Consider the following 15,391-nt stretch of genomic DNA (forward strand, 5'->3'; position numbering starts at 1 on the left):
TATCTACTTCGAATATAACAGATTTTGAATTATAATAACTTCACGAATTGAGAAGAATATAATAAAAATTTGCAACCTAAATAAATATAACAATGAAATTTATAACTTCCACTGTGTTATTGATAGCCCAATCCATTTTCTTAATCATTAGACATATAAGTTAGAAACACTGTAAGTTCCTTAGTTTATTATGAAAATTATTAAGTAAAATAATTTTAAGCTCTTGATTAATAATCTAATACAGAACTTCTTAATAGCAGATCTAGGGTTCGCTCCTGATTTGCGTTTTTGCTACTATTGAGTTATACAATACTATACTTTTGGCATTACCGATATTATATTTTGGGAAGATATTTTACGGGATCTTAAAATGCAGATATTTTTTATTTCGCTAAATATTTAGACGGTGATATAAAATCCGATATTATATTTTGGGAAGATATTTCACGAGATCTTCAAAAACAGATATTCTCCGTTTCGCAAAACGTTCAGACAGTAATCTATAGCGCAAAATTAAACCACAATATATTTTAAAATAAAATCAAGATAAATCAGGAAAAACCTAAAAGTATTTAAGCTTATCGCTTAACCGAAACAAACTAAATTCTAAAACACTTCTTAATATAACAGAGGATTACTTAAAATGTTTGCGAGTTATTTAATAAAATGTTATAAACTCAGATATTATTTAAAAAATATTGACCTTTCAAATACAAATACTTGTCACTCGGTGGATAGGTTTGTCTATTTTATCTTATATTCTCAGAGAATGTTCAATACTCTATAGAAAATATAGCTATATGGAAAATAATATTTAGGAAGAAGTATATGCTTAGAACTTAGTATACCATAAAACGCAATTTTGAAATACGGTAATACATTCTTCGAGTATTGAAGAATTTTTGTATCAAACCAAAAGAGATTCCAAAATGCAAAAATTTTGTACCAATTTATTAATCTCGCAATGGTACATTCAAAAAAATACTTCATACGGACCAATAACCTTTAAAAAGTTATTGAAAAAATGATGTGATATTGTTGGTCCGAGTCACAGACTGCAATGCTATAGTTTATATGAGCTCATTATAATAATAGTAATACTAACATTTATCATTAGGTTTGTCTTTTAGCGGTCTTTTATTTTTTTCTTTCATCTTGCTACTTTAATTTTGATTTCAAATCCTGCTACTTACTGTGTGTAACAAATTAATTTTTAAATCTTGCTACTTACTCTGTGAGACACTATATTTTATAAAGCAAATAAAATTTAACTACTAAAATAAGTATTTCTTATAATATGAGCCATATTATAGACATACGCCACTGAAGTCAGTTAATATGTGAAGACTTCTATGAATATCTTCATTCCTTATACAGTATAAAACACAAGTGGTGGTTCTTAATATACCTATATATGATTGAGTTCTTTACACCATTTGAGTTCTTTGAAGGTTTTACGAAATATAGTATATGTTATAAATAACAATGTAGTAAAAATTTACTGGAACGAAATATGGATCTTCCAGATCACGGGATATGTTAGTCAAAGTTATAATAACAATTGTGCTAATAATAAGAAAACTATTTTCATTAAATGAGAATGGGTTTTTCAAGTTACTATTTATGTGGACCCATTAAACTATAAAAATATATTAATATTAACAATATTAGAAACATGCGAGTTTATTGGATGACATAATAAAATCTACATATAAAATAAACTAAATTTTTAGGTTACATTTTATATGAACCTATTATATAAAAATTAATAATAATATTTTAATAAGCTTATTCAAGATAATAGTTAGCAAAAACAATTTAATTTTTAATTAATTAATTATATAGAATATATGTTTTAAATTTTAAAATACAAATCAGTTTATTTTTCTTCACGACATTTTTCCAAGAAATATAATTTGTTTTTCTATTTAATAAATTTTTAAACAATCTGTTTATTCAAAATGTATATATTGATGTGATTCTAGGAATCAATCACTCACATGAGTACTTGAAATGATTTTAAATTATTGCTTTTCCAATATTGTTGCTAAGATGAAACATCTTTCAATGTGATTAGGTTTAAATGTTTAAATGTTTAATAATCAAGAATTGAATTAATTATATTTGTGCACATAATTGTTATATTAAACTTAACAAATAAAAATATGTACTTGTGTTAGATAATCAATTACAACAGTAATAATAAAACATTCAGTTAAAATGAACATTTTTCAATTTATAACTATTTAACATTAAAGTGCGAATGGCTTCTTATGACCACAAAGTTGCTTCTTTTATAAAAGTTAGAAGGGTTCAAATAGAAAAGAAAAGACAAAACAACACTTTTAGTTAATTTATTGAAATTTGGCTTACGTTGGTATTGTATGTACTGTTTCGAGTATTGCCAAATACTCATCATCAGTGATCTTAGCAAATATTCGAATTTTTATTTAATTAGTCTATGGTCCTAATATAATTTGTTTAGACTGCAAGTGCCAGGCTTAGAACTCGTGCCTGTCATATAAGAAGCGATGACTAATCATGTTTTTCCACAAATAGCCAAGACTGCACAAACTTTTAATACTCAAGTTTTAAGTTTTTTGTCACTTTCTACTTTTTAAGCGCCACTAACCAAAGCACTTACCGTGCTTCAAATTATGATATTATTTATTATAAAATATTTTAAAAACTAAATTTTTTTTGTAAAAATTAACCCACATTGAAGAAGAATTTAAAAAAAACTTTAAGTCGGATAAAGATATCAATAATATATATCTTCTAATTATATAATCTATATCTAAGCTATACAGATATTATATATTATATGTAATCCTTTAGTTTTTACACACTTTTATATTATTCATACGTGTATAAATTATAATAATAAACATATATAACAGAAATCAACAATTAAAAGGCAATATACATATATGTTAATAAAAGATTTCAACAATATATAAAATTATGTTTTAGTTCATATATATTTTTTATATATAAACTTCAAAAATCGTCAATATAAATCTAGTAAAAGATCTCAACAATTTATAGTATTGTGTCTTAGTTCTTATATATTTCTTATATATATTAAATATAAAAAAAGTCAACACAGAAACTTGAAAAATCGTCAATATAAATCCAAAAAAAAGTCTCAACAATATATAGTATTCTGTTTTATCTCTTATACAGTTTTAAATTCATCATAACATATATATAAAAATCATAATAATCATAATATAATAATATATGTATATAACAGAAGTCAACAGTTTTTATATTATCATTGTTGATTGCAGCTCATATGGTTTTCATGGTCTCCTGTTCCCTTCAAGTAGCCATGCCAAGTGTTGTAATTACAGATTGTGCAAACTAAGAAAAATTATCATACCCAGAAGACCTCAGATAAAAGATTTTCAATTGTTTCAATTAATGAAAAAATATCTTTTTTATTTACATTAAATTCATTTTCTTTTTGTTTTTGTGTTTATTTCAATCACTTATTTATTGCACTTTTATTGATGCGTTCAAATATTCGTTTGTTCTTAAATAAATGCCACAATAACGAAGTCAAAACGAACTAATAAGTGGCGCACAAATCAAGAAACGTGGAGTACTGCACATGACCGTTGGAGGCAATCTGTTGACTCGGCACAAATGCAAACAATCGAGCTTTGAGCTATGCAAAAATATATATATGCACACGCGAGTATAAGATAAAAACTAAATTAAAAGATATATGAGTTTGTGTATGGAAACAATACGATTGGTCGGCTGATAATGCCATCTCGGGCCAAGGAAACAATTGAAGTAAGCAGCAGCGTGTTTAGTGCTAAAATAAAGCACAATCCACTTGTACTCGTACCAGTGCCAGTAACAGAAACAACAGCAATAGCGACAGCAAGAGCAACGGCAACTACAGCAGCTGCTGCAATATGTTCTTTAAAAGAAAACGTGCAGCAATGGCAATGGCAGCGGCAGCAATTGCTGTTGCGTACTCTTTGATGATCTGTTTGTTTGCTTGATTGTTTATTTGATTTTCATGAATATTTTGCTCTGTGAGACTTATTGTTTGGCTTGATTAAATGTTCATTTCATCCAAATGGTTGCAAATGTTTGGTATCAAAATGGATATAATAAATAAGCAAGGCGTCAGTTGAAACAATATTTGGCAGCAGTCAAGTAAAAACAATATGTTTATAAAATAATTATTATTTTAAGGGGAAAAACATTTTGATTTCTGCTTATTTAATTATATGTATTGTAGATAGAAATTTATGAAAAATGGCGTTATAAATTAATTTTATAAGATTCTTCATAAGAATCAGTAGACATTTACAGGAATTCTAGGTATTATTATAACTGCATCAGGAAGTTCACAACAGCTTCAAACATATTGCATCCACAAAACGCATACATATTGCGTGTATGAGTACTGCACATTGTTGTAAGACAAAAAAGAACAAACCAAGCACTCAGTCGGTAACACTTATGCATGAATTATGCGTTGTTGGGTATATATATGCCCTCAAAAAGCAACAACAACAGCAACCAAAAAAAACAATGAATACGCCTACATTATTGAAATTAAATCATATCAATATGTTCGGTATATACTTATATCGAGCCACAGGAAACATTTTTCAAGTGTCCGTCAATAATTAACAAAATTCCTTTTTTTAAGTGCTTACAATGTAGCTCATAATAATTTGAATAAAATCAAAAAGAAAAAAAATTTAAAGGAATTTAAGTACCATAACGCATATGAATTAAAAAAAATATATTTTAAATATTTTAAAAAATTCTTTGGTTAGGAAAATGGAAGTTACTTATACAGGGTATTCTTCCCTAATACAATGTACTATATTTCTTTTTAATACACCAGCACTGAAACAATTGCTAATTGCACTATATACTAACAATATATATATCATACTACATAATATTTGGCAACTTATTATAGTCAAATTTGGAGTGAAGAAGGTCTAAAGACGATCCTTGACGTACTTATACAGCTTAAAAAATGCATTGTTTATAAAGAGGTGGTAGAACTGAAGCATACTACTTTAAAAATAAAGAAAATAATACAAACAACTCATAATTACAGTGTTAGCTAACAGTATGTTTTTGGCAATATACAAACAGCGTTTAAACGTTATTTATTATGTATCCAAAATGCATAATCAATTAAAAATGCTTGCAGAATGCTAGTAAAAGCCTTACTTTTATCATAATAATCTTGTTAAGAAGAAAAACTGTCAAGTATGACAACAAAACGACAAAGTCAATTCATTACCTAAAGAACTTAAAAATTGCACTATTTAGTGATATTACCATTAAACCGTACTACTAAAAAAAATAAGAATACCTGATTGTCATCATTAATGTGGAGAGAGTCTACTACAATCTATTTCTCCAAAGCTAGTTGAAAAAAAAGTATTCGATTTTTTATTTCAACAAGATGGTTTATATTGTAAGCATAATTAATATTTTATTAAGACATAAATACCATGACTTTATTGTCTCCAGAAATGTGAAATAAACTTCAAGATTCTCAGGAATAAAGGTACAGTATTTTATAATAAAATCTTTAGTATGATTTCAAAGTGTTACTATAATTGTCTTAATAGCTCTGATAAAAAGAAAAGTTACCAATTTTGAAATGCAGAAGATCTAAAGACTATACTTGCTAAACAGATGCTTCTTAAAAAATGCACTATTTATTGTGTTTTTTTCAAAATGCACTAGTATTGTTTATGAAGTTGTGCTGCAGTTAAACTTACTACTTTAAAAATGAAGGAAATCAAATGTGTGTCAATAGTGACTATATTGCCTCTCCAGAAATGTGTAATAATCTTTAAGACTAAAAGAAATAAATGCGGTGTTAACTGACGCCGGTATAATATTTTATAATGAAATCATTGATTTATGCTGACAAGATAACAACGATTTCTTCATTGTCTTTCAGCAGAAATTAAGTAATTCCTTCTTCAAAAACTATCTTAAACATTTTAAAATGAAAATTTTGAGAACCCAAAATACAATTTCTAAGATCCTTTTGGATTACTTTAATGACCAAAATAGTTTTTGATCAGTAATATCAGTAAAATATTTAACATTTTTGTTCCAATTAAGTTTGTTGTCTTATATATAGTTTCCAAACCTAAAACTCTTCAATAAAAAAAAACACCCTGTATGTATAGATATATATAAATTTTTAAATTCATTTATATTTTGCTTATGTAAAGTAGCATATCTCTGCAGCAAAGTGACAGCGCATAAAAATCACAATATATACTTATGAATTTTAAGTACTTAAAAAGTCAGGTATAAAGTTGAAAAATTTATCTACATTTTGTCGGTCATTTTATGAAAATGAAATTCGATACTTTTGATTTACAGCTAAATATGTCCTTCAACGACAGCTGCCAACACTGAAGAAAAACATATATCAAGTGAACAAAATCAGTTAGCCATAAACCAGATAAAATTTAATGTATAGAAAAGGTATAGAGGAGATATTAATAAATGCTACCCGAAGAAAGTAGCAAGTAGATGACGTAGCCAGCACAGTGCTAATACGAAAGTACTTATCGCTTATCAAGCTACTCGTCTAAATCGATCAAATTGCAGTTTGTACTATGTATAGAAATGACCAAACATTATTGTATATATTTTGTACTAATAACACAAAAAGTTTCATATTTCAAAGCAGTCGATACTAAGAAATCAAAAAATAAATTGACTGCAAAATCAAAAAAAAAAAAAACAAGAAAGTTGATTTGTTTGCGACACAATTTCTAAAAGTATCTATAAGTATGCAGTTACTCCTGTTATCTGCAATTGCGAAATAGTACAAAATCTATGTATGAAAAAAGGTAATAATTGTAAAAATAAAGAAGAAAAAAACAAGTAAATTAAGATTTTAAAGGTAATGCGGTATATCATTTTACCTTTATCGCTAAAGTAGCAAACAAAAACAAAGTTGATAAGAAATACTTCAAACTTAATGAATCATTTATAAGCATATGCAATATATAAGAATAATTAAAAAAATATATTAGTAAGACAGACGATAATAATACTTAAGATACGTTTATAAATATAATATTATATTTATAATATGTCTAGACCGAATTTTAGGTCTATGTATACATACAATACACAAAAATTGTAAAAGAAACTTGTTAATGCACTTTTTCAAATTCAACTAACAGAAGCATTAAAATCATTTCTGGGTTAATTACAATTCTATGAAAAAAATAATCAGTACACTTCGTTAGAAAGTTAATCTCAGCATAAAACCTAAGAAAATCCATGCAATAAAAAACTGCAAAAACTACTGAAACATAATGAAAAACCAAAAAAAAAATTGTTTTCTGTTTTCTAAACATAAAACAAAAAAAAATTTGTAAAAGTTTCATATCAACAACTTTTCATTTGAATTTGAAGGCACCTTTCAGCAAATGCAGTTTTCGAACTTAACAGAAAAAGGTTTGATCAAAAAAGAATTGCCACAATTGTTATATTTACTTTGCTTTTTTATACTCGTAATATTTTCATATAAAATTTTGCAATCTGCCAATCTACGCAAACACCTGCACCACTAGAGCAGATTTAACTAAGCCAACAACGGCAGACCTCACCAACCGTAACAACTTCACATGTATGACAGTTCACCTGCAACAGCAGAGTGCAGCAGAATGCAGCAGAATGCAGCAGAATGCAGCAGAGTTTGGCTTAAAACAATGCAACAACCATAATTGTAAACTAAAAACAAAAACAAAAACAAAACAAAAAAAAAGATATTTTTATATAAAATACCAAAACTAACATACACACTCCCATATATGCACATATCAGCATTCACACACTTAATCTGTACACGAGTATCCAAGTATCCAAGTATCTAAGTATCTTTTAATTTTAAATTAACAAATACGTATAAAATAACCTAACAACGTCTTGGCCAAAGTCGGTCATCAGTTCGTTGGTTTATTCTTGCTGTTAACATTACAGCAGCAGTGTTGCCACTTCACTTGTACGCGTACTTCTTGTTAACTCGTTTACTTTACCATTTGCGATTCTGATAAAAGACACAACACAACAGCGCAAAGCTGAGCTTGACTGTAATTTATACAGTCACATACGTACCTACTAGTATGTACTATGTACGTGGCATAAATTATGTGCCGAATTCACAAAAAATTTTAATTAAATTATTTAATTTATATACTTTGTAGCGCTATAGGTTGTTCGCACGAAGTACGAATACTCTAAAATTCAGTGCTTTGGTATAAATTATTATCGTTCAAACACAATAAAAATAATTTTGGTAAATTATACATGTAAAAATGTGGTAAAACAAAATGAATTTACATACTGATGTCCAAAAAAAAAAACTTTGTGGAATTATCTATAATCTATATATACCATATTAGTCATTATTTAAAATGAAATTTATACAAAATTTTATTTTATTTTTTTTTAGTTTATTTGAGCGACTTATCTAACTTGTCAAAATAATGTTAACAAGCAAAAATTCATACTGACAGATATTCGCAGTAAACATAAAACAAGTATAATATCAGTTTTTAATAATAAAAATATCTTATGTTAGATTGGATATAACAAATATTTTAACACTGAATATTTTAATGCAAAGGTCTTCTACAGAAATTATTACTAATACTTTTATTGTGAGTTAAGTACTAACGTCCAGAATTATTAACGTGATTTCCATAAAGGCTCAACATCACGGTGTTCTTCACACATGCATCCGTAAATTGTGCCGATGAACACCCCATTTAAATCTCTTTAGTAACTCCGCCCATAAAAAAATGTGTGTAGGACATAACATACACCTTGTTCTGATGCGAGGACTACCAATACCAATGCTACAATGTGGGTTGTAGCACCCGGTGTTGAATACGCAACTCCACGTCAAATGCAACCAAAACTGAACATTCTTCCCGTGTAAGTTTGGGTATTAACATAAACACAGCCACTACGAGTCCAATCTCAATTGGGTGGCACAGCCGAAGCTTAATAAAACTAAATTTAACATTATAACCGTATTTTTATTTTTGTTGAAAACAACTATGAACGTATGTATTTGTTTCTGTGACCGTCCAATCTGTACATTGATTTGAATTAGCCCGCGATTGCATCTGGTCTAGACAGCGCTGGTTTATGTGAAATTGTTTGCTAGCATTCCGCGTTTTATTTATTTTAATACATAGATGCTAGACATAAGCTAAGTTGTTGAGCACTACCTACATGATCTATCAAACTATAAAAAAAAGTGGAAACTTTCAAGAACCTTATAATAGAGTCTACTCATAAAATTTAGTTTAGCATCCATCTCTAATACTTCCTCTAATACTTACTAATACTAAAGTTGAACCTGCATCTTCTATTTCACTTTAATGCAAAGACTTTCGAGAACTCTATAATAGAGTCTGTTCTCAATATTAAGCTAGCAGTATCCATCTCTAACTTTCAAACCACCTTCTCCAATACTCCACATTAATTATTTTTACCACGATTGTGGGTTTAAAGAAACTCCAATTGCTTAATGTACACCCCATCCCATTTGTGTCCAATAATTTGTGTGGAATTTCGATAATAGCGCTATTCTGGAACCAAGTAGCAATTTTGTCACATTTTATTTGTCGAATGATGCATAAAATTGTTATAGATTTAGTGGAATAATTATGTTGATGTTGTAGAAATGAACTATAGACGTTTATACAAGAAAAAGTCGATTATGATAAAGTCGTTTTAGGTACTTTTAAAAGTTCATCAACGTCGCATTTTTAAGTATTTAATAATATATAGCTCTAGTATTATAAAATAAAATAAAAATATAGAATGACTAACGTTTTGGTACTTTTTTAAAAATTTCTTGTTTGACTATATAAAGATATTGTATAAAACTTTTTAATTCTTACATAAAACATTTAATCTTGAATTTATTATTTACTTAAATGTCTGTAGTAAAGAGATTACGTAGATAAGTAAATGGAAACCAATAAAACGTTTCCAGTTCAAGGTTAATAATTTATGTAGTTGTGATACCGACTTCCAATAAAATAATATATAAATAATTTAAACTAATTCTATGACTTTAATTAATAAGGAATTTGATCATATAGCACTCTACCTCTCCCTCATATCCTGTATTAATTTTTTACTAAATATTTATTGAAACGTTGATAATAACAAATATTGAAACCTTAATTAATGTATAAATACGGGGTGTATTTATGGTCTGTAGTGTAATATATAGTATATTAAATATATTTCACGTTTTTTAATGCAGCCTTTTTTCATTAATTTCTTTTTGTTTTTAAGATATATTTATTTATTATATAAATATATATTAATATATTTATTATTTAATTTTTGGCAATTTTTTTTGTTATTATTTATTACTATTGTTATTATTTGAAACGTGCTTTACTGCTCAAAGCCAAACCAAACAAATTTTAATCTATAGTTTTTGGAATGAGGAACACACATAACCATACTCTTAAACATGTCAGATATTAACATTAGCTTTACTTAACATTAAAATTAGAAATTAGTCTTACATGGACTAAGTCTCTGTAATTGTACAGAGATCAGTTAGGAATTCTTTAGATCAACATAATAAGCATATGAACTATATATGTACATAAATTATACATAAAAATTATAATGAATAATTTAAGCATAATTTATTCAAAAAATAAATTTATTTAACTTCTTTATAAATAATTTCTAAAGTTCTGAGATGGAAATATATAGACTCAAATCTAGTAGATTTACCTATAATAATCAGGTACTGTCTAATACTTAACATTAAAATTAGAAATAAGTCCCGCATGGACTAAGTCTCTGCAATTATACAAATGTCAGTTAGGAATTTTTTAGATCAACCTAATGAGCATATAAACAAAGAAATGTATTTAATATAATAAGAAAGTGTTAATAAAAAATTTTAGCAAAATTCATTCGAAAAGTAAATTCATTGCACTTCTTTATAAATAGTTTGCAAAGTTCTGAGAAGAAAATATAAGGGCTCAAGTCAAGTCACGTCAAATCTAGCCTATAAATGGATACTGTCTAATACTTAAAATTAAAACTAGTAATGAGTCTCGCATGGATTAAGTCTCTGTATTGTACAGAGTTAGGAATTTAGATCAGTTAGGAATTTTTTAGATCAACATAAAACACATATAAACAAAGAAATTTTTTTAATATAATAGAAAAATGTTTTTTAATGAAAAATTTTAACATAATTCATTTGAAAAATAAAATCATTTAACTTCTTTATAAATGTACTATAAAGTTTTGCGATGAACATATAAGGGCTCAAATCTAGTTGATCGTCTTATTGGCTATGAATGGGTACTGTCTAATGCTTAAATGAATGAGAGTATCAGTATTATGCGGAATTCCTCTTATAAAATGAATGAGCCATGAATGCTTACAAATATTAAAAGAAAATGCACAACGCACAATCAGTGCGTTTGTTCATTTTTCTTGTTTGTAATGAGTTCAAGATATGAAAATATACAAAACCATTTGTTGTTTACGGATAGATAGCAGGACAGATGAAGGAAGCAAACACAATGGCACAGTAAGCAAATAACATCCTCATCCCCGTATTTACTACCTGTGAACGCAAACAATGCACATAAACATACACAGTCACCAGTAGAACGAATTCAAAAAGGTAGGAAGAGAAAAAAAACATATACCTATAAGGTCTGTTCACGAATCATGGTAAGAATGGTAGTCATGGTCAGGCATGGAGAGATACGAATATTGCATGTGCGCAGGAATACCTTGCGCATACAAACCATGGGAAATAATAAGTAAACCTGTTTGCCAGCACTTTTAACAACAATGACTGGACTTATTTACACAAAGAACAGAGCAAATCAAGCAGGAACAGATGCATTTCCTCCTACTGTTAATATTTTAACGATTTTGATTAAAATGCTGTGTAGAATTATTGAAATGATGATTTTAAAGATATTGTATGCGAGATATTTTTTTCAAATATCGCTTTAATTCAAACAATAAGTTTTTTAGGAACACAAAAATCAAAGCAAATGTTGCATAATTAAATTTTTAATAATATCTACTGTACTTGCCTTTCATGTTTCCATGATCTCCATAGCCTGCAATAGTATCCGCCATAATAATATCTACCAACAGCAGTGTCAGCAAAATTCCTAACATTAATCCGTACTTTTGAATATCCATATTGAAATAATTTAACTGAAATCAGCAAATTTGTACAGAATTCTATCTAAAATTACTATTCACAAATTTTCAGTGTTTACAAAATATAATGAAATCCGTTGAATTTTAACGTTATTATGTTAGTTTTGTTGTTAAGTGGAAATTAAATTTTCTTTCATGGAATTTTATATATTGCTTTTAATATTTTTGCAAAGAATGAATTCCAGCGAGTGTTACAATACTCGGTGAAGCATAACGTATCCAACACTCTACTGCGTATTCATTACTACAACACTCGAAGAGCAGGAGAACGTTAGACTTGTCTCTGGAACAGTCAACGAAAATGCCCAAATCAGCATATTTACACTAAACTCATATAGTTTCAATATATGATATACAATATATGTATTTGCTTTATACAATTCGATGCATGCAAAGGGCTCGAGTTATACCAATGCATGAGCACATAAAATCTATTTCTGTTATTTATACTTTTAGTTTACTGCTTTTACGTCGAAATTGACCAAGATGCACTGAACCCGAACCAGCGAAAATATGAATTAAGAACCGTGAATGCAGTAAAATATATCGGTATATCGGTATACTATAGCGTGGTATTAAATATAAGCACACTATTTTTTTCTATTAGCATATTTAGTTTAGGCCGCATTCGCATTCGTACACGCACTTCTACAACCCCAACGTTACCATAGGCGGTATTTGAGAGTAGCCGTTACACTTGTTGATCACTGTTCACTACTAAATAAGAGGAAAAAAAACCCATTTCGTTGACATACAAACTTCGCTGGAAGCGTGGCCATAAAACTTGCTCTCTCCGTATTTGTTATTATTATTTATAATATTTTATTAGGAATTTATATTAAAACTATATTTTAATTAAAAGTAACGAACTTTGTACTTTCGGAAATTGAGCAATTTACGTATTTTGCACAAATTTAAAAAATTTATTTCGCTTACGAAAACATTTCCAGAATGTTGACAAAAATATCAAAACTTTTTTTTCAGCACTTGACGATTTTGCACTTTTTAAAATGTGTTAATAAAATATCAAACTTATATTGTTATTTAAATTCATTTCAATTATTCAATATGTACTACGTATACACTTCCAAACACACATAAATTTTTTAATTATTTTTCCATAAGATATTTAGTTTTTTTTTTTTTGTTTAATATTTAATATTTGAATCTTAATAACCGAAACCAAAGCTTGTTTTAAAATTGTTCGATTTGAGTCAAATTTCGTAGAACCGACCGTCAATCATCCGTCGCGCAAAGAGGCAAACAACACAATGACAACTAAGAGATCGCAACAAAACTTAACAAGTTGTTTGAGTTATTTTTAAAAAGGCAATCATATTACACAGCACACAATGTTAAAAGACACAAAGATAACATATACGTATTTACAGCCTATGTTAATAACAGAGTAAAGATCACATTTGTGTTATACAGACATTTCACTGGCATATTATAACAGACAATAGAACACAGTAAACTATTAAATCTGTCACACTGTAGACTGTGGGGCACTGTAGACTAAAACACCACCTTACAAGGCTGGCCACACATGTGCTGTTAGAATGCCCTACGCTAATGCACATATGGAATAGACTTCTGGGAATATATATTCTTACGGAAAAGGCAATAAAACTCCGTAAAATAGGTTCTATACTACCTTTTATTAAAGCAACAGGGCTTAGAGACCTACTCTAAACCCAGAAAGTGGCACAATAGACGGTCGCAGTCCAAATCCCCTAACAATAATAATAATAATAGCGTCTTAACATAAACGATTTATTAAATGAAAATTCTTAAAACTATGCAAAAATTATTAATAATCACAATTATTTGCAGATCAAATTTAGAGATAATAAAAAAATAAACAAATTATTTATTTTTATATTACATTACTGAAAATAATACGACATGCATATAAAAACGGTTTGTGGGTTATGAAAAAGTAATAATGAGTATTTAAATGCAATAAGTTTTGTAGGATTATGATAAACTATTTATACCGATTAAGACTTATATACACAAGCAAACCTCAAAGATGAAACAAGGATGAGATGAAACAGATAAAAAAAAGGAGCCAGATAAGCGACTGAAAACCTGAAACAAGCCCGGATTAGGGCAACATATAGTGAAGGAGTGTAAACAAATAGACAATTTGATTCCACGTAACTTGAAGATAACTGACTTACAAAAACGATCGAAAATAAATATAGATTGAAATATATATCAAAATAAGATTATTAGATTAATGTCGCTATTAGAAATTATAAGATTTGCATTCTCACTATCCGAGAAATTTTTTAATTTAACTTAATAACTGATTAATATTATATACACTAATTAATTTTATTAACTAATCTACGAGCAGAGTTATAACCTTCAAACATGTATTAACAAAAATATTTTATCATCAAATAAGATAAGTGATCCTTCTATTCGCGAAAGTGTCTGTGCTGAAAAATTAATTGGACTCTATTAATATAAAAATATAATATATAATAATAAAAATAATAATAAATAATAAAAATATTTTCAAGGGTTGTCTAGTATTGTAATTCCTTTAAGTCTAGCTCGCAATATTTACCCTCAGTAAATATTGAATACAATATTTACTTATATCATTTATTTACTTAGTACCTAATTAAAATGAAATACTTATTTACTGCCTTATTACATCCATAATCGATCTAAATCATATTCCATTTGGCAATGTTCTTATGATATCATATAACATATATCCATTAATATCAATTTTTTAATCAGTTAGACGCCATGTTTTTCTGGAGGGCCATCCAACACAACTCGTGTTAAGGTAATTTTTTTCAGATCCTCTAAGCGTATAGCCAATCTAAACCACCTATAATTTCGAGTTATATATGTTGCTTGTGTTTTATTTGACCAGATACCTAAACTTGATTGTTACATCAAAAAATAAAATTAATTTACAAAATTAGTTTAAATGCTTCTTAAGTCAAAGGAAATTCAGAAAACTCACCGAAAAGAAACACTGCAAGACGTCACTATGTTTGCATTGTGAATACAACAGAAGATAAGAATCCAATAGGAGTTTATTTAAATCAATATTTAATACATTTAATATATATATAATATATATGTTTCA

This window comes from Teleopsis dalmanni, chromosome 2 (assembly GCF_002237135.1).
Source record: "Teleopsis dalmanni isolate 2A chromosome 2, ASM223713v2, whole genome shotgun sequence".
NCBI lineage: Eukaryota > Metazoa > Arthropoda > Insecta > Diptera > Diopsidae > Teleopsis > Teleopsis dalmanni.